This window comes from Falco biarmicus, chromosome 9, assembly GCF_023638135.1.
Source record: "Falco biarmicus isolate bFalBia1 chromosome 9, bFalBia1.pri, whole genome shotgun sequence".
Classification (NCBI taxonomy): domain Eukaryota; kingdom Metazoa; phylum Chordata; class Aves; order Falconiformes; family Falconidae; genus Falco; species Falco biarmicus.
Window position 1 is genome coordinate 54,907,927 of NC_079296.1, and position 24,041 is coordinate 54,931,967.

At 39.9% G+C, this 24,041-nt stretch overlaps 2 long non-coding RNA genes across 3 annotated transcripts in view; both read left to right on the top strand.

Annotated features, from left to right (window-relative positions):
• Positions 1-2,569: 2,569 nt before the first annotated feature.
• Positions 2,570-7,950, top strand: LOC130155489 (uncharacterized). The gene is made up of 2 exons (XR_008824089.1): positions 2,570-2,609; positions 3,080-7,950. It is a non-coding gene; the product is annotated as an uncharacterized LOC130155489 (long non-coding RNA).
• Positions 7,951-11,039: 3,089 nt separating this feature from the next.
• Positions 11,040-24,041, top strand: part of LOC130155466 (uncharacterized) — a 35,098-nt gene continuing 22,096 nt past the window's right edge. Inside the window, exons 1-2 of one of the 2 annotated variants that reach the window (XR_008824086.1) lie at positions 11,040-12,926; positions 13,000-14,361. This is a non-coding gene — a long non-coding RNA (uncharacterized LOC130155466). Of the gene's footprint in view, positions 14,362-24,041 lie in introns of both variants that reach the window. The other variant, XR_008824085.1, reaches the window with a different exon arrangement.

Sequence of the window (24,041 nt, forward strand, 5' to 3'; positions counted from 1 at the left end):
TTCTGCAGGGTCAGTCCTAGGCAATTGGCTGACTTAATGAACTCGATTATGTGTTCCCTTCCCACACATTTATACAAAATCACATCAGTGAAATGAGCAATAGATTGTTCTCTACATCTGAAGCTTCATTAATTGTGCAAGAAAAAATAGTTGTTTTACTGAAATGCCCAGCATACAGAGAACAACGTTCCTAGGCAGAGCACTCTACAAAGCAAAGTTTCTTAACTTGGTGAGAGGTTAATTAAAAAAGTAAATTTGTCTGGTGTGATGGTGCTAAGGTAGTACCTGCACATCTGAAGTGTCTCTCTGTATTTCCCTTATCAATAGTCAAAGCTTCTGAGTAAATTTACTGAGCCTGGGATGAAGTGTATGTAAGTTTGTGCTTCCTAACTCTGAGTTTGCCGTTGATCTTTTCAGACTCCTCATAACATTTAATTTTGCAGCATTCTCCAGCAGCTACTTCACTGCACAGGAGTCGTGGCTGAGAAACACATCTTTCCTCCTTTTAGGGTTGATTCATGTTTAGATACTGCTCAAGCTATCCTGTCATCAAGCAATGGAGGGGGAGCGGAAATCCTGAGTGTAAAACCCAGAGAGGCAGAGGAAATATTGAAGATAGACTGAAAAACATGGAAAGCCAGATTTATGCCAACAAACACTCAATGGGGCAGCAACACCCAGGAAGAAAAAATTATGTGTCCTCTGTAAAAATCTTCAGTTTTTCCATTCCTGTAAATTTTCCTGCATATTAAAATTTTCTTACTTTCTAAAGTAACGAGGTACAATTATGCTTCTGTTAATTCTCATTAATTCCCAATACGACTTGCAGCTTAATCTGTGCTTTCCTTTTTCCTTTCATGCTTAAAGCTACTTCACATCAGGTACATCTTCCATTTACATGCTAACAATACTCTTTTAAAATCCACAATAATCTCCTTGTTATTTCACTGCCAGCCTTTTTCTTTTTACACTTTTTGTTTCTTCAGAAGAAAATGTTCCTGCAAATATCCGGCTCGTCAGCTATACAGAGCTCATTCATAAACCGTTCAGTTCTACCATTGTAATTACTTCTGAATTGTGTTGTCTTTATTGAGCTTATTTTCTTAGGTGTTATTTCAGATTTAACTAGTTTAATATTTCAGTACCTGGTTTTACATAGCTTTTGGATTGCTCAGTGGTCTTTCATTGCATAATTGAATTATATTTTTATGTCTTCTTTCAAACTTCTGAATTGGTGGGCATACTTGCTTGGCTTTACTTATCTTTTAGGCTTTTTGATTGATCCTGGCAAGGATCTATCTTCTATTTTTCTTGATAGTTCCTTTTATTATCTCTATAAAAACTCCTGTGTCCGCTCAATGGAACTAACTGTATTTGTACCAGTGAAAATGCAGCCATCCAGTTAATGATAAAATGCATTTTTTTTTAAATAGCCTTAGCTTTCCATTCTCCTGGATTTGGAAAGTTTTCTATATTTTTTCCAGCTGATTTTGGCACCATTACTCTGTTTGAACACACAAGTTTTTTAAGAGTTTATTTTCAAACCTAGTGTTTCTCGTATGAGACAGGGCACCCTCAGGAAGCTGTGGTACTCTTCAGAAGAGATGCTGGTGCTCCCTCTCTTGGACCACCTTCATGAAGAGTGGTGTTGGTCACTCAGTGACTAAGGACACCTTTTCTGTGGTGATTAATGCCTTGCAGCTTTTGCACTAGTACACTGATCTGGGAAGACTTTTTTTTTTTTTTTTTTAATTTTAATTGCTGTCCCTCACGCACATGTAGAATATAGCTAATTTTTTGGAAAGGTTTGCTTAGTTCCAGTGTAACCACCAAGCTGCACCTATTTTTTTTCTTTCTTACTGACTCTAATTCACAGCTTGAGTAAACCGATGAGAAGAACAGTGATATAAAATAATCTAATCAAGAGAATAGCATACCTACCTTTCAGATTGTTTTTAAACAGTAAATCTCAAAGGATTTTATGGAGCAGTCATTATCATTGTCTCCACTAACTTGATGGGGAGAACAGAGGTGCAGTGATTTATTTAACTAAGTTGCTGAGTGCAGGATAATAGCATCCAGGTCTCCTGGGTTCCAGTCCTGTCCTGCTTATGGCATGTTGCACTGTTGGCTGGCTGTGTGGCCTTTTCTTTCATGTTTTTCAACTAATTTTCACTTCGGGTAATTATCTTAGGAAAACTTAAATAGTAATTGCTTTAACACTGGTTTTCACATGACATAGTAAACCCAATATGGGTATAATGTAAGGTGGGTTAGAGAAGTGGGCTGTGCCTGGAAGTAGGAAGATGTAGGATTTCTACCTGAGTGTCCCTGTATCAGTATGTCCACCAGAAAGCTGATTAACTATGTCTGAGGACGGGCAGGGCTATGATACTTTTGCCACTTAAATTTTAACAGCACAGGAGTCAAGGCATCTCCTGAGTCTGAGATACTCTTCTACCCTATTTCTTTTCTTCTGGGGGAGGAAAATCACCTAAAAGACATCAGAAGTAAACTTAACCTTTAGTGTGCTGACCCGTGTATCTGTTTCAGAGGGAAGAGGCAGCAGATAGAATATTTGGACTTCAAAGGATTGTTTCACTTCAGGTGTAAGTATGGTTATTAAGAAAAAAATCATATGGTCACAAAATACTGCTTGGAATAAAGTAGATCAATGTAGGCTAACAGATCAGGGTTAAAAGTGAGGCTAGTCACAGAGACCTTAACCTCATACATATTTGGAGACTGTGAAATTGTTCAGAATAGGGAAAGAACTCTGCAATAATTGCTAGATATTTTGTGTTGGGAAACAAATTAACTGATTTTTTTATTTTAAACAGCTTGTGACCTGGCTTGTGATTTGTCAGAAACTAAAACTCTTGCATTATTTAAAATGATACTTAAGAGAAAAAATATACTAGCAGCCAAGAGTTCTGTGACTCTTTAACTTCAGGGCTACTTATAGACCCAGTACCACAGTTGATAGTGTTTTCTGTCTGTGTATGATTTAACAGTATGAGCTGTTGTGCTAACCGTTACACACACATTTTAATTCCTTGTGCGTTCTTTTTCCAAGCAGGGAAGGCTTGAACTGCAAAAAATGCCCCTTTGTGCATATCCAAGATTGGGAACAGTGAAGTCTCTGTTATCATCATGCTCAGCTACAGGCTTTGAAACCCCATGTGAACGGCAAATGTCTGCAGTCGGGGTGAAAAATGTCCACTTACACTGTAGCAAATCACAGCTTGCTTGGGTAAATGTTCCTTCATGAGTATCCGTGTCAGGTGCCAAAAGTCAGGGAAATACTGTAGAACGGTGGGACAAATGTGCCATGTCAACTGTTCATTTTCCTTAGAAATGCACCTGGTATGAAACATGCAAGTGATGCAAATAAGCAGAAATGTGAAAGGTATCTGAAGTGTGACTGGTTGTACTCATGGGACAATGATCATGGTAGCTGTTTGAGATACAAACATTTTCTCAAGCAATTCAGGTAGTGGGTGCCTTCTGAGGCAGCTGCCCATTATGTCGAGCCAGGAATTTTGATGGTGATCAGACTTGCAGATGATGTTGAGCTGTCACAGGTTCCATGCAGTTGGACTTCAGGTCGTTGTGGTGTGACTGGCAGTGCTGGGAAAGAGCATCCCCTCTAATAAAAGCCCCACCACACCCCGCGTGTGTTGCCTTTGGGGTGCTGGCTCTACTGGCTGCTGTAGACATGAATGAGATTTCGTTACTGCATTTAGCTGTGAGCCCTTAATGATGCTGTTAGTGTCATTGCAAACCTCCCATAGACCTTGTGGGAAGGAGAACTTCCCACTGGGTTTGCAGAGTTGTCCCGTATCTGTAAATTCTAAAATTGCCTCTGGACCCTGGTAGGGGGATAGAGAGGAAAACATGTTTTTCTTTTCTTTTCTTTTTCTTTTCTTTTTTTTTTTTTCATTCTCTTTTTCTTCTGTTCCAAGAAATGTTCCCCAAGAATTGCTGTATTTTTCTTCTGCAGGGATAAGTGCTAAAAGCCTGCTCAGCCTCTGCAATCTAAATAAGTAACAACGAATATCTTGCGATGAGGTCCACTGTGTAATAGAGACCTTCTGAAGGTCTTCTTTCTTAAAAATGCGCCATTTCATGTCTGAGAGGAAAGAAAAAGTTCTCAGTCTCTTTTGGAGTGTCTAATTTAGATATTTCTGAGTCCATCTCCCTATTTCACCAGAGGCTTTTAGAGAATTGCCACTCCTTTTATTCCAAGTAACACTGAAATTGTACCTGGAGTACCTGGAGTGGTATTGCTGGATATTCCTGGTGTCTGCATGTCACCCAGACAGGAACTGCCCTTCACCTCTGTTTCTCAAGGCTCTTTCATATTGTGTTTTATTGACATTTTTTTCTTTGGATTTGTCATTAATATTTGACAACTGTAGTAATGAACCTCCTGTGTCTTTGCAAGTTATATTTACGATAAAATTCTCCCCATTTCAGCATATGCTGGTTAATGTGGCCTGGTGTATTCTTTGGTTTCAGAAGGTGTAAATGCTTAGAGATGAAATACGTTCCTTCTTGTGTGCATGAGGAGAGCATATTGCTTATTTGGCTAAGTGCTGGTAAAATCTCAAGGAAAACCATACATTAAAAGAAAAGGATTATTTTCTGGTTTTGCAGATTCACTGTTTAGCTGTTTTGCTAATGTGCCATAAAGATTATGTTCTGGTTTTCCGTATAATGTCGTTTCTCACATGTATTAGGTGAAAGGAAGCAGCTGGGTATGGTCAGGTAGGATTCCTTCTCCAGGGCTGTATTTGCACTATGCTTTTAATCTTACAATGGGCAAAGTTGATGTGTAACAAAAAACATATTCTGAGGAGTATTTTGGTATCAAAAAAGTGCTGTATGTGTTTAATTTGTTAGGTCTCATCTATCATTCATCCTACATGAAATAACTGACCTTTTTATAGAGAACTTTGATTTCTTGCTTTAAAGTATATTCGTAGTCAGTTATAAATTATGGTCTTCACATGGGAATCACTTGGTGAAACTTACAGCCTGTGTGATGCATGAGTTCAAATAGATCATAACAGTCTCTTCTGGCTCCAAAATCTACGACTCTGAAAATCTCATCTAATTTAATATGTGCAAAAGTACCATGAGGATTTCACTTGGGTTCAGTGCTGACACGGGTATAAGTAAGAACCAAACACATACATTGGGTCAGACCAGCATAAGGAATCGTGTTTCCAGCACTGGTTGAAGGCAGTTACTTTGAGGAGACTTGTTACCTTATTTTTGATTTGTGCTCAAAATATTTCCATTTCTACTTATTTTTCTTCTGGTTTTGCAGAGCATATAGCAGGGGAGACCCTACCAGCTGGGGTGATTTAGGGATGCACTGAAACCATTCTCAGGTTTGTCATCATTAGCAATGTAAGAGAGGACTGTACCGACGGGACTGGCCCTTGCCCGTGCAGTCAGACTCCCCCAGACCTGCTGGTCTGGAGTAAGACATCTCTAAGTGGTCTTCCCTCACTGGACATCAACATTTCACGTGAAGAGAGGAACCCCAAAGTACGCTGTGCATCTTCGTCACCCTGCCGCATCTGTGAGAAAAGGGCCAGCTTGCTTTGCTGATTTTTATTTCTCTGAAGAAATGGTATTTTTAAGTACTGTGAACAAAAATATTTAATGCTGAAGGAAATTCGATTCACAGAATTGACCTATGAAGCAAAGGTCAAGTGATCTACTAATGATGTTTTTTAATGTGACCTTCATGATACAGACATTTTCATCCTTTACTGATACCTTCCTAAAACTGAAAAAAAGAGTACAAGTTCCATTTTTATGCACCCAGATCAATCCCATCCAAAATATCTAAATGATAGTTATAGTGTAAAACTACCATATATTTCCTAAAAGACTAAATTCCTGTATTATAGTTTCCTGGCAAGTCTGCTAACAGAAAGAATTTCTTCAAATTTATCTCTCTGTGGCCACTCAGTGTTTGCTTCACCACTGCGTGACTGATAATAGATATATTGAAAGAGACTGGTGTGTACAGAGAAGGTGCTTTGGTTATAATTTATCCAAGGCAATCAGCAGAAGCCAACACATCTGGAAGAAATTATCTAATTATTTTATGGAAGTTAATTGTCCTTCCTACCCCATCTTACCCCTTCCCCTCCCTTATTTAACACAAAGCATGTTTTACCTGGAAAAGCAGCAACTGTCACTGTTCAGAATGCAGCTAAAAGGTCAAAGGTGCCTATAAAACCTAAGTGCTGTAGGCAGCACATCACATTTGCCTGATGTAATTATTCTCCTTCCTAACCCCCTACTTCCCTGGGATTAATCAGTGACACCTCATGCTGAACAGCCAGGGATGATTTTGACAGAGGGAGGCAAAATGGAACGTGAAATGGCAAAAGAAAAAAGAATTAAATCTTACGCCTTGTTCCTGCAGGTTTGTATTGCTTGCCCATTTTCAAAGAGCAAACAGTAATCATCCCAGCTTCATTTCCTTTGCATCTTACTCTAGTCTGAAACAGCTTTCTGTGTGAGCATATGGTTATAACCTGAAAAAAACATCCTAGAAAACTGAAGTGGGGGGAAAAAAAGGAACTTGAGGTTTTTGAGCTATTTTTCTTGATGTCTCAAGAAAACAAGGGATATTTGGTGATACACGGTGCATGTGCTGCTCAGGTCATGCTGGATGCCTGAGACAGCAACGTAGGCAGAGAAAGGGAGGAGTGATGTACGTATTGTGGCAGGCACCACTGCCTGGAAATCACTCCAGGGGCACCTACGGTGGCATTTCAGTTTGGAAGCACTCTTGAAACAATTCTGATTTTCTCTGCTGTCAATGCTCCAGTTTGCAGCGTGAGGTGCCCAGGCTGCAGCCCCATGCAGCTTGGGGCAAGCTGGAGGGCTGCCTTGAATCTTGTGGGCCAGTTCTAAATAGCCATTCAGTCCACCTAGTCCAAAATCATATCAAACAAAGAAATCCCAACCCTGAACTGAGAGAGGAGCGGCTGTCAGGACCGCAGCAGCATCCTTAATCTTCCGGCTCTGCTCCTCCTGCTCCACGATGTAACACCAGCACAGGTTGCAGTGCTTAAATCCAGCGCAGGCTGGAAGCACACAACTGTTTTTAATTTGGCAATTCACAAGGTCAAGGATAAGTATGATTTAAATGATTTGATTAATCAGAATTTTCCCTTTTGGGGTTACAAATGCAGTATTTGCTTTTCTTTTTTTTTTTTCTTTTTTTTTTTTTCTTGGCCTATGCCAGTTACCCCGAGCCTATGCATCTCTGGATTTTGGCATAAATCCAGTTAAAATCATTTAGCTGGAGCCTGACCTTTAAAGAACTCCAGTTTTTGGAGTCATGACCAATTAAGGCACATAATCTCCAGTAGAAATAGTCAGGTGTAGCCAAGTTAATTTTTTAACCAAAGGCTTTAAAAAGAACTGAAAAATTAAAATTAAATTTTAATTTGTTATTCATTCCCATGGTTTAATTATGCAGTGTTCCTCCAGCAATAAATGTTTTAGTCTAGAGTGATTGTTAATTTATGAATGTATTCTGTATTGATTTTTGAGCAAAGCTATTTAAGCAACATCACCTTTCTTTCAGCATTTTATCTTTAGCAAGCTTAAGGTATTTGAATTTCTTATCTTCCAATTCTGGTTCAAGGATTTATTAGAGCAAAGGTCAAACATAATTACATTTAAATATGAAATAAGCCTATAATACAACAGCTGAAATGGTGCCATTACAGTGCATAAGGTTTCTGTAAGGAAGAGGTGTCAGGCTTTTCAAAATGTTTTCACTTTTGTTTTTTACAGTAAATTGATACTAGCGCACTGTATCAGAAATGTGGAACTTCTGAGTAAAGAAGTCTGGGTTTTAACTGGAGGAAGAGCAAATTGTTTTGGAAATAACTTTTTTTTTTTTTTTTTTTTTTTTTAACATAAATAATAGTATTTAGGGTTGTGGAGCAGGAATTCCAGCCTTCATAGCTAAATGTGCACCATGGGCTCACTTACTCAGATACAGCCATGAAAAGACTTTTCCAACAACCTGAATAATACTTGCTACTTCTCGGCTGTAAGAATTTTCTGGCCTGAAGCCACTGCACTGTCCAAACTGTGTTTAGTTCAGCTTGAAGTGGTTTCTTTCTACTGTTTTTACAGTGCAAAAAATAAAGTGATAAACTTAACATTGCTAATTCCAGGAAGTAAACTAGACTGTAAAAGAAAGGCAGGCTCTTTTTGGGACAAGGGGTAGCTGTAGCTATGAAATTAGTGTGTTTCTCAGTTTGGGAGGCAGAGCAGAGAAAGGCAGAAGTCAGATTGGGAAGGTAAGGGGAGAGCTTACAGAATTAAATGATCAGGTTTGATTTAAAAAAAAAAGTTAAATTTTTCTTAGGCAAACTTCATTTTATAAGGCTCTGTAAGCTTTCCCTTCACCCTCAAAGAACCTTGTTCTGAAGGGGGTGACAAAAAGAAGACAGGAAAGGAAGATGCTTGGCACTGAAGAAACAGGGCAAACAATAATGGAACAATTGTGAGGGTTTTCTTGTTTCTGTAACCCTGCAAATAATGACGGTTTATGGAGAAGTTGACAAAACAACATGAAAAAACCCTGCCTAAAAGGCAGAGGATGTGTTTTGGTTAGCATCAGTTCATTCCAAGAGATGCCCCAAAAAACTGACTTATGGGAGGAGGGTGTGCTGCAGTATCTGCGGGAAATTAAATTCACGTGGAGGTGATTTTCTATGACAGAGTGTCCTTGGTAACCAAAGGAAAACAATCCACCCAAATGTCTTACTATTTTCCAAATGTAGACAAAATATCATACTTGGGTGGAATTTCACATTAACATCAAGGCAGTCCTTCCCTGCGTGGAGGAGAAGCTTTGAGCCTTGTAAGTGCCGGCATTTGTGGGCGTATGTGAATGTAGCAATGTCCTTCTTGGGCTGGTCCTAGGTTTGTGTTACAGACTTTGGTGCCTTTTGTGATATTAAATTTCCCAAATCAGCATTGCTATTTGCTTTGTTATATTTAACAGCTTGCCTAGAAAACAGCTCAGTTTGATTACAGTGCAGCAATAAACAGGATAAGTAATTAACTCAAGGCACATTTCCTAGATCGTTTATTAGCTGTAGCTATCCCTCATGTCAAAAAAAAAAAAAAAAAAAAAAAAAAAAAAGAGGCAAGTAAGTCTTGTTTTCCAGATCATCTGGGGCACTTTCCCAAACAGCCTCCATGGTATTTTTCCTCCCCTCTCCATCCTGCGTTGTTCCCCTCCTCCCCAGCCTGTGTTCCAGATGTGGGCAGGGAAGGGGCACAATTCTACACAGGGGCTTCCAGGGAGGAGTTTAAACTTTCCAAAGCCAAGGGTATCACATGCTGGGACTGTGTGGTTTCACCCATGCGATTTTGCTGCATTTGGTGCAACTCCTTTTCCAGGTCCTAGTGTGATCTGGTAGCTTGGAAGTAACGTTATATTGCTTCTGGTCTGGACCCCGTTTAACTGGGGGTCTTGGCTTAGGTACTTTGCCTTTTGCAAGCAAGCTCCTGTCCCTCATGCTCTGTGGTGGTCCACTATCTCATGGGGGATATGCTAACCACGGTGATGGGTGGAACCCAGGAGGTGTTAATTTGCCTTAAAAGGAACTGAAATTTCATTTTTGCATCAAAGATCATGTATTTATCAGAAATCAGTCTTGTAAATTCGATTCGCCCTGATGCATGACCACAGCCAGTAATACAGATAGGCATTTTTAAGTGAAATTTTTTTCCTCTATAGTAAAAAACCAAGACAAGGTCTGAGACAATGAATGAAACAGCTTATATTGTTAGAAGATATACCAAAGACTAAGCCTGACTGTGACTGTAACAGTGAATGTTTTCTATGTGATTATTATACAAATATAGAAACGTTAAAATAGAAATATATAATATTATATAAATAATTATTAATATATAAAACATTAACATAGAAACAGGAAAAATGGAGAACAGTTCTGCTTTGAGGGAAAAAAGATTCTCCGCATGTAGGGAGTGTCACCTGCCCGTTGGTGCCCATGTGCCAAAGGCGGCTCTAGAAGCAGGTGGCTGGTGGCTGGGTTGTACCAGCTTTGGAGATGGCCCGTTATTCACAACGACCTCTCCTGCCTTTATTTTTGGTGCTTGTACTTTCCACAGCAATTTGCAATTTATGAAGACTAGCAGCAAAGTCAATGGCTTTGGAGCATCAAAGGTTGAAATAAAGAGGATTTTGTAGACAGGTGGCAAGACTTGTTTGATTTTACATAATGGGAGTAATTCCAGGGAAAAGTGTGAAAAATCTTGCAGTCATTTCAGCTCCTTACTGTGATCACCCTCCTCCCTGTTATAGCATATATTTTTGTGTTATAAACCAAACAAATCTACCTGGCTGTAAAGTTTTATGTAGTCAAACTCTTTCATGGTAAGAACAATCATAGTGTGATCTTAAATGGAGCAAGTGAGATAAGCCTAATTGCTCATTTGAGAGGACTTTTTTATAGACTTCTTGAAAAAGAAGAAATAAAACCTCCAGGTATGTCAGAGAGAACAAAGTTTCATAGCATAGAAAAAAAAATTGTTTGTTGCAATATTTATTTTCCCATCCAACATATAAATAGTACATGAGTGAGAGAGAGCACTACATGCCTTTTAACCATGTGATCCAGAAAACAATGCTTTTGTTGGTTTTTCGGTTTTGTAATTCCCAGTGCTGTTACATCATTTATTACTATGTTGTTACTTGTCACACCTGGTTACTGTCTTTTTATCAGCTGTGTTGTGTGATGCATCATGGAAATCGGCTATGGCTGGGGAAATGTTAAATAAATACAGGCAAATACCATTAATGGCCATATTGCAAAGTCGGTGGAATCGGCTGTTCCATTTGCTCCCTTCCCAAAATAAGAGGGGGCCAAGCGGAGGTGTTCCCATGGCAGCTCATCTGAAGGCATGTGGAGGTGAGTGGGGGGGGTGGGGGGTGTGAGTGGAGGGGACTGTGTGGTCTCCAGCCCCCTCGGGGAGGCACCTGCGGGTGCAGGCTGGGCTTTTCTGGAGCATGATGAATGGAAATGTGTCTTGCCTGGAGGCTGGCGGGGCTGCAGGAGCTCAGAGCTGGAGGATGCAGTATCCCACTATATCAGTTGCTTTAGTGAGAGAAACCTTAATTGCCCCCTACTCAAAACTAAAAACAAAACTCAAAAATATCCCCAAACAAATCAAACCTAAAATAATGTTTTAGGTAAACATCTAAGAATCTAAACCAAGTGTAGTGTGGTTTAGGGAAGGCCAAGTTTCTGTAGGTATTTATCTGTGCACATGAATCTTACAGTAAAAAACCCTGTGTATTTACAGATAGAAGATTCCTGTAGTTACATATTTTTTTTTATCATGATCCTGATTTGCCTTCAAAAATGAGCTCTTCTGCAAGTGCAGTCTTATGCCTTTCTCTTCTCCCACCCCAAAGTTTTACTTCTGGTGTTGCATGTTGGTTCCTCTTTACCTCCAGTTTGCTTGTAACTCATGTTGTGGAGGTTAATTTTGGCAGTGCTGTTTCCCCAGTGTGGTGCAGTTTCACGGCTGGGGCAGTCTTGGGGGAATTGCATTGAGATCTTCCCCGCTGTGTGGTGGACATCCATCGTGCCAGCCCTGAACCCAGCACATCCCTCCGTGCCGTTACGCAGCCCAACAGCATTCACTTTTGTCATCACTGCAAATGGTAGATGCTCTGAAGCTGATGATAATTCATCAAAACCCAGCATTAACCTTAGCAATTCATTTTGTTCTGCTTTCCTAGGCAACCAAATTTTAAACAAATCCATTTTTCTCAATGTGGACCGTCCTATTTGACTGTTGGAAACATTGCTACAAATAAAACTATGTGAGAACATAATAAAGTTGGTCTAGAATTCATTTAAAATTCAGGTGATGAAAGGTCACCTATTAAGCAAGCTAATCCTTTCTTTTTTTTTTTTTTTTGCACGCCTCAATGAAAAAATTTGTACTTCTGCTATGAAATTAATATCTAGCCTCACCTAAAATCGAAGTATTTTGAAACAGTGTTTTTGTTTTTTTTCACCATTATTCCAGAGCCGTTGAATGTGTTCAAACTTGAAGTATGATCTAAACTAGCCAGATATTTCTACCTCCACACACCTGCAATGATGCTTGAGTATGCCAGCCTTCCCATCGAGTCTGGTGTGTAACTTAGTTATATTCAATAGCGATCTACACTTACACTGTTACTGATGCTGTAGCGCATGACCTACTGCAAGTCAGGCTGAATGATCTGTCACAAGGGTAACAATCCATATGGATGAAAAGGGTGCATATACTGGGAGTGGCTTTCAGGTGACCAAGAGCCCTGCCAGCCTGGGGACTGGGATGGGATTGCCAGCCCAGGGGCTACACAGAGTGTTGACACCCCTTTTCCTCCTTTTTTCTTTGTGGGAACAGGTTTGTATCTCTGGTACGGAGAGTTGCTCTTTACAGGTCTGAGATTTTCCTTTTGTGGTTATGCACGGCTTTTGAGAACATGCCTTTCCTTTGAATTTGGATGTAGTTCTTAGGTAAAAAGTAATTTGTTACAGAATTTAATATGGCAGGGAATTATTCAGACACCAGCTTTATCTGTATGGCAAATCAGCTTGGGCGCATCCTTCCCACAACAGCCCTTATTTCAAAACTCAGCTTTTTTTTTTTTTTTTTTTCCTGGTATTGCTAAAAGTTCACCAAACAAGGACCCTGTGGATAAGGTGTTGTGTCTTGCTGCTGAGGAGTCATCACTAAATAAATCAGGCTAATTCAGGAGTGAGCGAGGCTGTCCCAGAACCGCTGTGAGCTTCCTCTGCATAGGGAGGATGGACACCTACGCCTGCCTTCTTCAGGTACCAATGATCTTGGAAATAATCATGGGCAAAGGTTCTCAAATGGAAAAAACATATTTTATCCTCCCAACAGGCAGGAGCACGCCCGATGCCAGCGAAGCAAGGACTGCAGTTTGTGAAGCTCTGGGCAGACACTTGCTTACACATCCCGGCTCCTTGCTTTTTGGTCTTGGACTCAGGGTAGGATCTATGCTTGGAAAACCGCAGATTCTTGATCTGAACCATGGCTTTGTAGATTAAGGCACTTTGTTTTGTTCTGAACAAGACGACTGAAGATAACACCCCAGTTCCATGTAAAGCTTCCTCCTTTTTTTCATCTTGAGTTTAACATTGGATCAACGTGATTTTTTTTAATGCAAAGAGTGGATGCTACTCCTAACACTTTTTCATTGTTTTCCATTAACTATATACACAAAATCAGTTTTTTTCTAAGTCCTGAGAAACCTTAGGCTTTCTATGACATGCTGTTTGGGGAGCCCAGGGCATGCACTTTGGGGGTTTCTTTGATTCTGCTATTCACACTTCTATACAACACAATGGTAAAAAACCTCTCCAACAACTTTATTAGCATTAATATGAAATACTATGTCTAACATAATGATTTCCTTCTTTATTTCTTTAGTCTGAAAACAAACGTGATACATCTCCCTTGAAGCTTCAAATCAATAACCTAAAGTAATTGCTTCTCATAAATGGGTTTCAGGACTGATGCTGATATTTCAAAGTGTGACTTTTCTTCTCTTGCTAAATAAAATAATGCTGATTTTATAGCAAAAACTCTTACCAGCAGGGTGCAAGCTTCTGCAACTTCCATTTTAAGGTGGAAGACTGGGGTCTGGGGGCGTGTGTGTTCTGTTTCAGACGATATAAGTTATTTGTGTAACAATGGAAAAATTTCATTTCTCTTTTTTACTTAAATTTAACTCTTCATTGAAGGTGCATAGTAATGTTTGCCTTGCCTGTGAGCTGAAACATTTGCTTAATGGTTACAAACTGCTGTGAAAATTTAGCATTAAAAGCTTTGATCATGCAACTTCGTAATTACTGGTTGCTTCTCAAGTGTGTAACGGTGAGTACTGCTAGTCGTGGGTTCTCAGGAGTTTCTTCCTCCTTGCTTGTTTAGCCATGAGTGAATTTAAAAATCTTATGAGTTATATACTATATGTATATAGTTAATCCACAGGATTTTTATATGTATATTATGTGTGTGTGTATATATATATTTATAAATTTTCTCCTTTTAGTCTCGGGCTGATGTGGAAGATGGACAGAAGAACCAAGGTGTGTGGAAAGATGAGTTCTGCTGGAAACTGGGGCTGGCTGGTACCTTCCACCTGCTGGGCGTGGGAGTACAGAGGTGTCACCTGCTGTCACACCACCACTGCCTGTGGCCCTGTCGGACCCTCGTCCCCGAAGACTCTTAGAGCAGCCTGAGGTGAAAGCAGCAGCTGTGGAGCTGATCTGTTATCATTTCTACCAATATTCCTGGTGTTCTTTGGCTGCCCTCAGCCCTGCAGGGTTGCCAGCCTGCTGGGTGACGAGACCTGGCTGTGCTGGCACGGCAGCTCCATCCCCAGACCCACTGCACAGCTCCTGGGCTGGGGAAAGGAAAGGGTGGAGGGAAGGAGGTTTACAGCTCCTCTGCTCCCCCCCATAACCCTTGACCATCAGCGTGCAGCGTGGTTTTAGGATTTTTTCCTTGGTTTGGTGGTAAAGAGGACTTTACGTGGAGACTCAGAGAATATTTTAGGTGGGAAATCCTTATGCCTGAATGCAGACACCAACACTGCTTGCTCCTGTGTTGCCCTGGGTAAATCCACAAATACCGATCTGTCATCAAATGCCTTATCGTTAGCTAGTACATGGTATAGCTTGCCTGTGCGATGTGCTTAGATGGGGGGGTCACCAGGGGTATTGCCGCGCACCGAACCCTTGTATGATTAAGTTTCAGAAGGAGCAAGGGGACAAAACACCTCTCCTTGCTTGCAAAGACCAGGAACAAATTCTGCACACCAGTTGCTTCTTGATTCTTCCACTGAATTTTGGTATTGCATTGAATTCTACTTTAATTTTTAACTGAAAGTGTTTTTCAGTTAAAGGGAAGCATGTAATTGAAACACAGAAAATGTTTTTTGTATTCTAGGCACCCATTTTTCCAATTCCCAGTGTTCCTTCTTTTTCTGTTTCCATTTTTAATGGACCTTGTTTTAGTTAATTATTTATGTTGGGTGCCATGTATATTTAGGTTAGGAAATTAATCTTCACATTTTGATGTCAAAATTAATTATTTCCAAGTGATATCAGCAAGGGTTATCCAGAATTTGATCTTGCTGATTAAGTTAGAAAAATATTTTTTGTTTGCTTTTGGGAGTTTTTGTTCACCTTTCCAACACCTAGGATTTATATGTGTAATGAAGTTCATTAAGCTACCCACTATATGGAAATGAACAGAAATATTTTAGGTTTTAAATATTGGAGTGGTAATGAAGCAGAACCCCTTGTTTTCAGTGAGTGAAGCTACTCATAAATGCTGAGATATATGTTTTCTAAAGTCTCAGTTCAGTAACTTTTCTCATTTGTCACTACAATGTGAAATGGGTGAGTTTTGTATATCTGAAACAAGAGCTTCCCTATAGTGAAGCTTATACTTCAGGTTTTATACAGCATGTCTGGACTCTATTTTCTAGACTGTCTCTTTGAAAGTACTTCTATATACTAGATAAAAGGTCCCCAAGATCCAAGAAGAGGGAGTTGAAACTATTGTCTCTTTGTGGGTTTGTAGTTGGCAGTAAGGGATGGTTTACAGCTGGTACTGGCACTGGTGAGGAGTGAATGCCGATGAAAACAGGGTAGCTATAGTCATCGGACGTTTTTCTGGCACAGAAAATGTTCCTTTTCTGTCATTGTGTTGTTCAAGTTTGAGTCACTGAAAAACAATTCTCATTGAATGTAGTTTTCTGGATGCAGGGAAGGTTTCTGCAGAGATCTCATGAGGAGTTTCATTGTCATCAGCTGGGATGATACTCCTGAGGACCTTCATCCTTGGAGGATCCAAGACCATACGTAGCTATGGTCTTGGGTTCTCCAGAGTAAATTTAAGGTGTCCTCTTAATCTGCTGTCAGAAACAGCTCAGGCGTTGCTCCTCACCATTCCCAGGATCCTTTTCTGAAAGCTGAGACCTGGTGTCACAGTTGCCTTCCCCAGGCAGGTTCCTCTTGGTTTTTCTGTTTTCTCCGTGATGGTCCCTTCATGCCTTAATGGCATGTGACAACTGAAGCAAACAGGCTTGGGCTTCATAGAGGGATTTTAGGACAAGTACTCCTTAGGTGCCGTAAAGAAGTGCATCTATAAGGAGAACGTAAACCCTTCCTTTGCTATTTCTTGCCTCAGTTTTTTTAGCATGCTTGAACATTCAGTGCTGTTCAGTTGGAGTTTCTGTGGCAGGAGGTCTCACCTCCCCATCTCACATACTTTTGAGTAGGTAACACAAGATGAGACAAAGAAACAAATATCAGAAAGCTTCAAAGTAGATAGCCTTTTTTGACTTTTAATTTATTTTCCTTATACATTCATGAATTTGTAAATAGATGTGTCACTTCCTGCTAGCTGAAAAAAACAGTACAAAAAAATTTTTCCTCCTCTCTCACACGCTTTATGCTGCAGAGGTGTTCATGCTCACATAATTAACATTATGGCACATTTTATTTTCTTTCAAGCTCTGCCTAAATAGTCAGGAATCAGGATTCATTTTTCTGGGTAGCCTGTGAAGTACAGTGCGATGTGTTAATGGTCTGACCCCTCGGGTAATTTAATTATCTATCAAGTCCATTCCTCTGCACAGCTAATTGACCGTCTCAGCGGTCTGTGTGCAGGCAGCTTTGGCAGAAATATCTCCATGCCACTACCTGAGATCCTCTTCATTACGCCCTATGTATCCTGGGTCTCTAAACTATCCTCGGAGCCCAAATCTGTCTGACAAGGAGTGAGAGTGGAGGGAAAGGTGAGGTGGGGGGAAGGCCTGTAAATTCACACGCTGCTCTACAGACACGATGTGCTTTCACCTCTAGAGCAGCTGCAGGTCATAAATCAGGACATGCCCTATTTTAAAAGCTGTAAGGGACAAACTGCTCTCAGTGTCATTTGTAAAATACCACCCTACCTTTCACGAACAACCATTACTGGGGTTCATAGCAGCCTGAACAGAGAAGTGAGCTAAATAGTGGGGTTTTAATTTTTATGGCTCTCTAAACCATGAAAACTCTTTTGTTTGGTTACCTTTTGCAGTCTTCCTCAGCTGGAATGCTGTACCTTACTGCCTTTTGAAAACCTTATTCAGTCAGTAAACATCAAGCTTGCAGCACTCCAGCCTTATATCATCACCAGTTGCACAGTGTTATTGTTAATCTTGAAAAATATAGTTTGGCTCCTTTAATCTATTCAAGAAAGCTGCTTCAGCATCAAATGCCTTCACAAGGCATTAAAGTATATCACATTAACACCACAGAGATATTTGCATTACATAGGCAATTGCATTCATTAGTCCCTTAGCAGCAATGATGTATCCTGTCTTATACTAAATATCATATATTAGCACACCCATGTACATGCTATATGTAATTAAGTATTTTTTTCTCTGTTATCCAAGTCTATTGCAGAGACTAACACAATTCTTAGTTGGGCTAACTAATTCCTGCCTCAAAAGAGAAAGAAAGAAAGAGGGTAAGAATGATTACAGACCATGCTTATTCTCCACTAATAGATATTTTTTTTAAAAAAAGTTTATAGTAAAGTTTATTTCAAATAGTTTTTAGTAAAGTTTATAGCTTACATTACATAGTTTAGTTTATATTAGTTTATAAGAGTTTAGTAGATTTTATAGTAAATAGTTAATAGGACAATGTTTGTGTGGCACCCTGTCTTCAGAAACAGGTATGTATTGCATTTGATGTATCCACAGTGCATGTGTAATCATCACACAGCATTTATATATGCATGTATGTATATTGTTTCTAGACTATCATTAGTAGGCTGCTGCATATTAAAACTGCATTTGCCCTTTTTGATTTTCACATTTTAAAACATCATTATGTAAATATCTGGCAATGCAACGATGATCAGATATTTCTGAAAGGTGCAGCTGGAACCTTCTAAGTTGGGTAATGTCTGTAGGATAAGTCTGAACAATTATCTTTTTAATGAACTGTATATTCATAGCACAATCATTTAAAAAATTAGAGCTAGAATGAATATTCTTCATAACTGTATACCACTGTTAGAGAAATTTACTTTGATCCTCATTTTAATTTAGCAGTACATCACCAAGTGGTATCCCTATGCCCTGCTGTTTCCAAACGTCAAAATTGCTTTCATTTCGTTGATTTAAGCTGGAATTGCTTTGAAGTGTATTTCTGAAGGAGGATATTACAGAAAGTCTTGTATACCTCTTGGTCAGTGGTTTTGTTTGTGCTGTCAGTAATTTAAGTTTGTTATGTTCTATGCTGTGTTCTTTTCCTGGGGAAATCCCATTAGATTAGTGTAGCTGAGGATGTGTGCAATGTGATTCCTCCCAGGGTCTGTGCAAAAGCCATGAGCCTGGCGCTCCAGGAAGTTTCCTCCATGCAAGCTTTTTTTTTGCATCTGTTGGTGAGAATCGAATTTAATGCATATATTCCTCAGTTCCTTAATAAACCTATGTAATGATTCAACATTAAAGCCACATGAATGACTTACTAGTATTTGTAGCATATTCAGTGTTTCCTCTTATAATTCTGGCATTGTGTTTTGGTTGTTTGGGGTTTTTTTTTCCCTCAACCACCTGAAGACTATTTCAGTATGCATGTTCTGTCAGGTCAAGTGTATTAGGAATTTCAAAAGTAGCTGCCGATCAACATAAATGCTCTCTTTACACCCATCTTTTCATTCTCTTCTTTATATATGCAATCTTCTATCCATTTTGTTTTAGGGAAGATCTGTTGTTGAAGAATATATTAGCTGACCATGTTCTGATCAGAGTAGCATGATAGTTCACATGCTACATTGCTTTAACAAATATGAAAATGCTTAATTATTCTGCTGGTGGAAAATTAAAATAGCAAACATTATAGATCTGCATTGTGAATGACCTAAATTTCTTCCCATTTTTTAAAAAAATATTCCAGTCCAAAGTTCTGAAAAAAATTGACGCATAAAGACATTGAAAATGAAGATGAGGTTTGTTGTTTTGATATGAATTTCTCCATACATTATTTTAGGAGAAAAAAGAAAAAGGTATTATTAATCTAACTAAACCCAATTGTTGTGTAAAACCAACGTTTCCCTTGGTACTTCGATACTTCTTCTGAAATCTCGTATTATTGACTATTTTTTTCCATTTAATTGCTTTCTGAGATTAGGTTTTTAATCATTAAAAGAGGATGTGGTTTTGCATTGACCGTACCTAGGAGTGGGCTGTGTACAGCTGAGGCAGTGAGCAGCCCCCAGGGAGCACGGTGGGCTGGGCAGCCAGAGCCCCGGGGGGGTCGGTACAGCCCCCGGCCGCGGAGCCTGTGCAGCCCCTCAGCCTCCACCGCCCCACGGCCCTTCTGCTACTGGCAAATTTAACAGACAAAATATAATCCACGGATCAAACAGGCCTGTCGCCTTTGTTTTATTATGCAACTGGAATAGTATAGCTCCCTAGATTAAACAGAGCCCTTGTTTGCTAATGCTTTGAGGAAAGTTTACAAGTGGTAAGAATGTGGTCAGAAAGATAAATTTATATTTTATTATCTTGATTGTTGTCACAGTTTCAAATTCCTGTATTAAAAAAAATCTGTTTATTTGAAAGTGTATAATGTAACCTCGGGGATGAAAGCTGAGTTTGCAAGATGCGATAATTAAGCCTGCATTGTAAATAACTGTCAAAAAAAAAAAAAGCTGGTGGAAATGCCATAATGCTAGATCCTTTCAGACCTGAATAAGCCTTTAATTAATCAGAAATACAGAAAGATATTCCACAGGTGGTATAAACATTATGTGTTCTTGATATGAATTGATTAAAAAAAGATACCCCAAAATTGAATTATTAAGTTTTTAGCTGCAGTCCTGGGAGACCCTTTTACCAAAGAAATTCTTTCCTGAGGGATTAGTGGTTCTGACTGAGATGGTTTATATCCAGCACATGACAGTTTAAGAGCCTTTTTTAGTTAGAAAAGCTTTTAGGATGTTAGAAAATGGGGGGACTTCAATAATGTTAAGCCAAATTGCCCTTCCTTCAAATGAACATCTATATTACCTTGATTACTGCTGTAGAGACTTGCCAATGTAATGTTTCTCTTTACTGGCTTTATAGGATCCACTTTTTTTTCTCTCTCTCTATAAAAAATTCTTGGCAGGTAGTTTTAAAGGTCACTGCAGGACCATATTAGTTATTGCTAAATCAAATCTTAGTTATGTTATTGGTTTGGCAATGCCTTTTCTGTTGTTCTACCACATGCTGTATTTTTAGGAGATTAGTTACATGAAGTAGAGATGCGTTGAACTCCTTATTCACAGACTCTCACATAATGACATATATTTTCTGGAGGGAATGTAATATGCTCTAATTACCATCTTGTGCCTGGGATAGGGGAAGGGGAAAGAAATCAGCTAAAAACACTAGGCAAAATTCCAAGCTTATTTCAAATTCTCTTTAATGCTCAAAGCCTTTTAGAAATCTTTAGAAACTTCTGATGAAAATCCATTTTGTCATTAAATCTATGCCTGTATTACAAATGAAGAGCTTTTTACCCTCCTTAAGTAAATGGATTACTTAAGACCTTCTTTACAAAATGTAGTTCTGTGCTTCCGCTTAGTACAGTCCTGCTAAGATGCGGTAAGTATCTCAAGCAGGATAATACAAGATCATGTCCCTTTCCCGTGACACAGAAATTCACATAGTGAATATGCCATTATCTGCAGCAGTGTATTTAGGGCTTTTCTTGACTTTACCAGTGGCTGCCTGAGTGATCTGGATAACTGGCTGTGTTTTCCAGCATTACTCAAAGAGCGTCAATGGATTTTGTTCCTAACATGTTCTTACATCCATGCATTTAAAAGAGAATGTATTCTAAATATTAATTATCCTAGAGTTTTATGCTGCTTTCCAGTATGTGATACCAGAGTGCTTCTCCAAAAAACCAGCTCATTAGGGGCTGGCTGGGAGCCAGAGGGGAGAAGTGAGCACATGGTGGTATGAACACAGGCAGCCGTGGTTCCATCGTCCATCATATTCAGCCTCTGTTATTTCTTGCATTTGGCTTCAGACCAGATAAAATATGAGTGCTTTTTCCCATAAAATACAATGCAAAAGTCATTGTCAAAAAACTCTGTTGAGGCCTAAAGAAAGACTTAGAGTAATGAAAGAAGTGTTTACCTGTGGTTTTTGAGCACGATAACCTCAGTTCAGGATTGCTGGGACCCACGGTGTTTCTAACAGCCAAGGACTCTTCTACATGGGTTTTGTTTCTTCTTTCCCTATCTGCTGCTGTGCTAATGACGACCTCTGAGGAAAGACTGTTGGGCCTGATGGACCTTGGCTGAGTGAGGATATTGCCAGGGCAATCTATTGAGACTGCCTGGGCTACTCTGAACTGGCCTGTCCCCAGGCTCTGAGGAGAAGTTCAATATCATGCCCTCTGAGCACACATTTATGTATATATTTTATTCTCCTCCAGAAAGCATCTCAAGCATGTAAGGTAATGAACAGAAGTTCTAAGCAATATCCGTGCAATACTTGCATGATACAACTTTGCCATCTTGGAAATCTTTACCTCTATTGCAGGAGTTTAAGAGAAAGCTTAATAGAGCTTGAGACTATGTTCTTGGCCACGGCAACACACTCTTCCCTGGAGAAGAAGTCAGCCGGGGTAGAGGAGAGGCAGTCAAATTATACTTCTCTGTTAGCAGCTGCCTGACAGATTGCATGTGGTACGGGAGAGCCACTGGTCCCACTGAGTGTGCGGTCAGGTTGGCTAGTCAAAGCCAATGCTGGTGTTGCATGCCCAATCTCACCTTAAACCACGCATTTCTTTAGCCATGTCAGAGGCTGTGCTGCTTGCCCTCAGCACGGAGCACCAGGGTACCTTCAGCTATCTGCTGTGTGCGTGCAAGGTGTGTTGAAATGCTGATGTGTACTAAGTGACGGTGTGGACAAAGCCTTTCCTATTAACTCACCATCTAGAAATCCGTGTGCATTTAAGGCTCATCACATTCTGGCTGTGAACTTCTGTAAGAAATTTGAGAGACTTTTAACTAACGTAAATGTGTACCGTAGCGGTCCTGCTTTGCTCTCAGATTGCTTCCCTGAAGTAAAAAGACTTTTATTTTGATTTATACCATCAGTTTAATTGGGAAAGAGATGTAAGACCAAAAAAACAAAAGCAGAAAAAATAATAATGAGTATGTTCTGTGGAAGACAAAGCCCCTTCTGACTGAATGTCAGCTAATTCAGAGAATCAGCTAAGCAAAATGATTTCAACATCCCATTCCCGATGTAAGAAGCATTCAGTCAAATTTCCCTGGTTTACCTGAGCCAGAAAAACCTCAGGTGGATGCTGAGACCTTCAGGAGCCGGCAGCTTGCACAAGAGCAGCTGAGGATGAGTGGCAGGGCCAGAAGTAATGACGAGCACTGTTTCTGAAGGGCATGAGGTTGTGGTCTGTGGTGGGACAGGAGGGCTTGCTTGGCCAAGGGGCACAGCTGGAAGGGCATTTCTGACAGAGCTCAGTGTCGTTGCTGTGACAAGTGAACGCTTGGTCCTGTGAAGCTGTAACCTCCACTGAAACCAAGAAACTCCATAGGGAAGAGAAGTTTATTTTGTGTTTTCTTCTGGCACACCTAAAATTATCCTTTATTTTAAAATATATGGTTTTTATGTAAGCCTTCTTAATGTTTAGAAAAAAACAAACTTTGGAAGCTCAGCCTATGCACCAGAACATGACCTAGAACCAACCCTGGGCTGTTGCTGCCTGTTTCCTACTAGACAGAGCAGAATAGGTACGAACAGAGAAAAAACAGAGACAAGAATGCATAGCTTTGGCTGTTTTTCTGGGCTTGTCGCGCCATTTTACCTAGACACCAAGAAATTATAGATGTGATACCTCTTCTTAGGTATTTTGGCTCCATGGGTTTCTTTATTCTTTTTCTTCTGTTTCCCAGTATATAATTGCAAAACCCCAAACAAGACCTAGCCGGTAGCCTTTGTAAAGACTGCCAGCTTGAGTTCCTGCATGCAAAGGAATGTTTGGCCTTCAGAAGTCATGCTGAATTTTTTATTTATGCATGCCCCTTTTGAGACAGAGGGAGCGTGTAAGAGAGATTTTTTTCTTGCTCTTAGTCTCAGGTTGAGAGGGATCTTGAGCGAAGGCTCCCCGCAGAGCTAGGTGCTGGGCTGGCGCTCTGCAGGGCTGGTGACTGACAGCCAGTGCCGACAGCACCGCGTCACCGACGGCTCTTCTGCCGATGAGCTGCCCTGCAGTGCCACCTCTCCCCTCGCTCAGTGGAGGGGCAATAATGCTACAAGGACTAGGAAATCGAATTGATATGTACTCAAATTAGTTATTTCATCTCGCTGTCTTCTAACATTAAAAAAAAGTAAAATAACTGCAGCTTTGAAAGGCATCAGTCTCGTTGACCCTCAAGTCATCTTTTTCTTGTGCCTCCATTTCCACACAACCTACTGAGTTCCCATGGCCAAGTTCCTGTATATACATGTGCAGAAGTGTTTGCCGTTTTGTACATTATTCATCAAAATGGAAATGAGATTATCCTTGACATTTTGCGAGTGCCAGGATCAGGGCAGTGCATGGCTGTTGGCTTCGTGAACTCAAAGGTTACCTCCGATTTCCTGACAGCTGAGAGGAGCCAAATTTTCTGCTAGGCACAAAGAGCAGATGTTTATTACCGGAGATCTGTTTTTCTTAGATTTTTTTTTCTTCATGCACATGAAATATTTGAATAAGCATGAAGCAAATGCTTTTATTCCCATTTTGTTCAAAAGACTGATCTGCCTAGTTTTTCTAGAGCAGTGCAGAGTCTTATTAGACAGTTCAGGGTGAATTTTCTTGATTATATACCAATGTCAAAAGCAAAGAGGA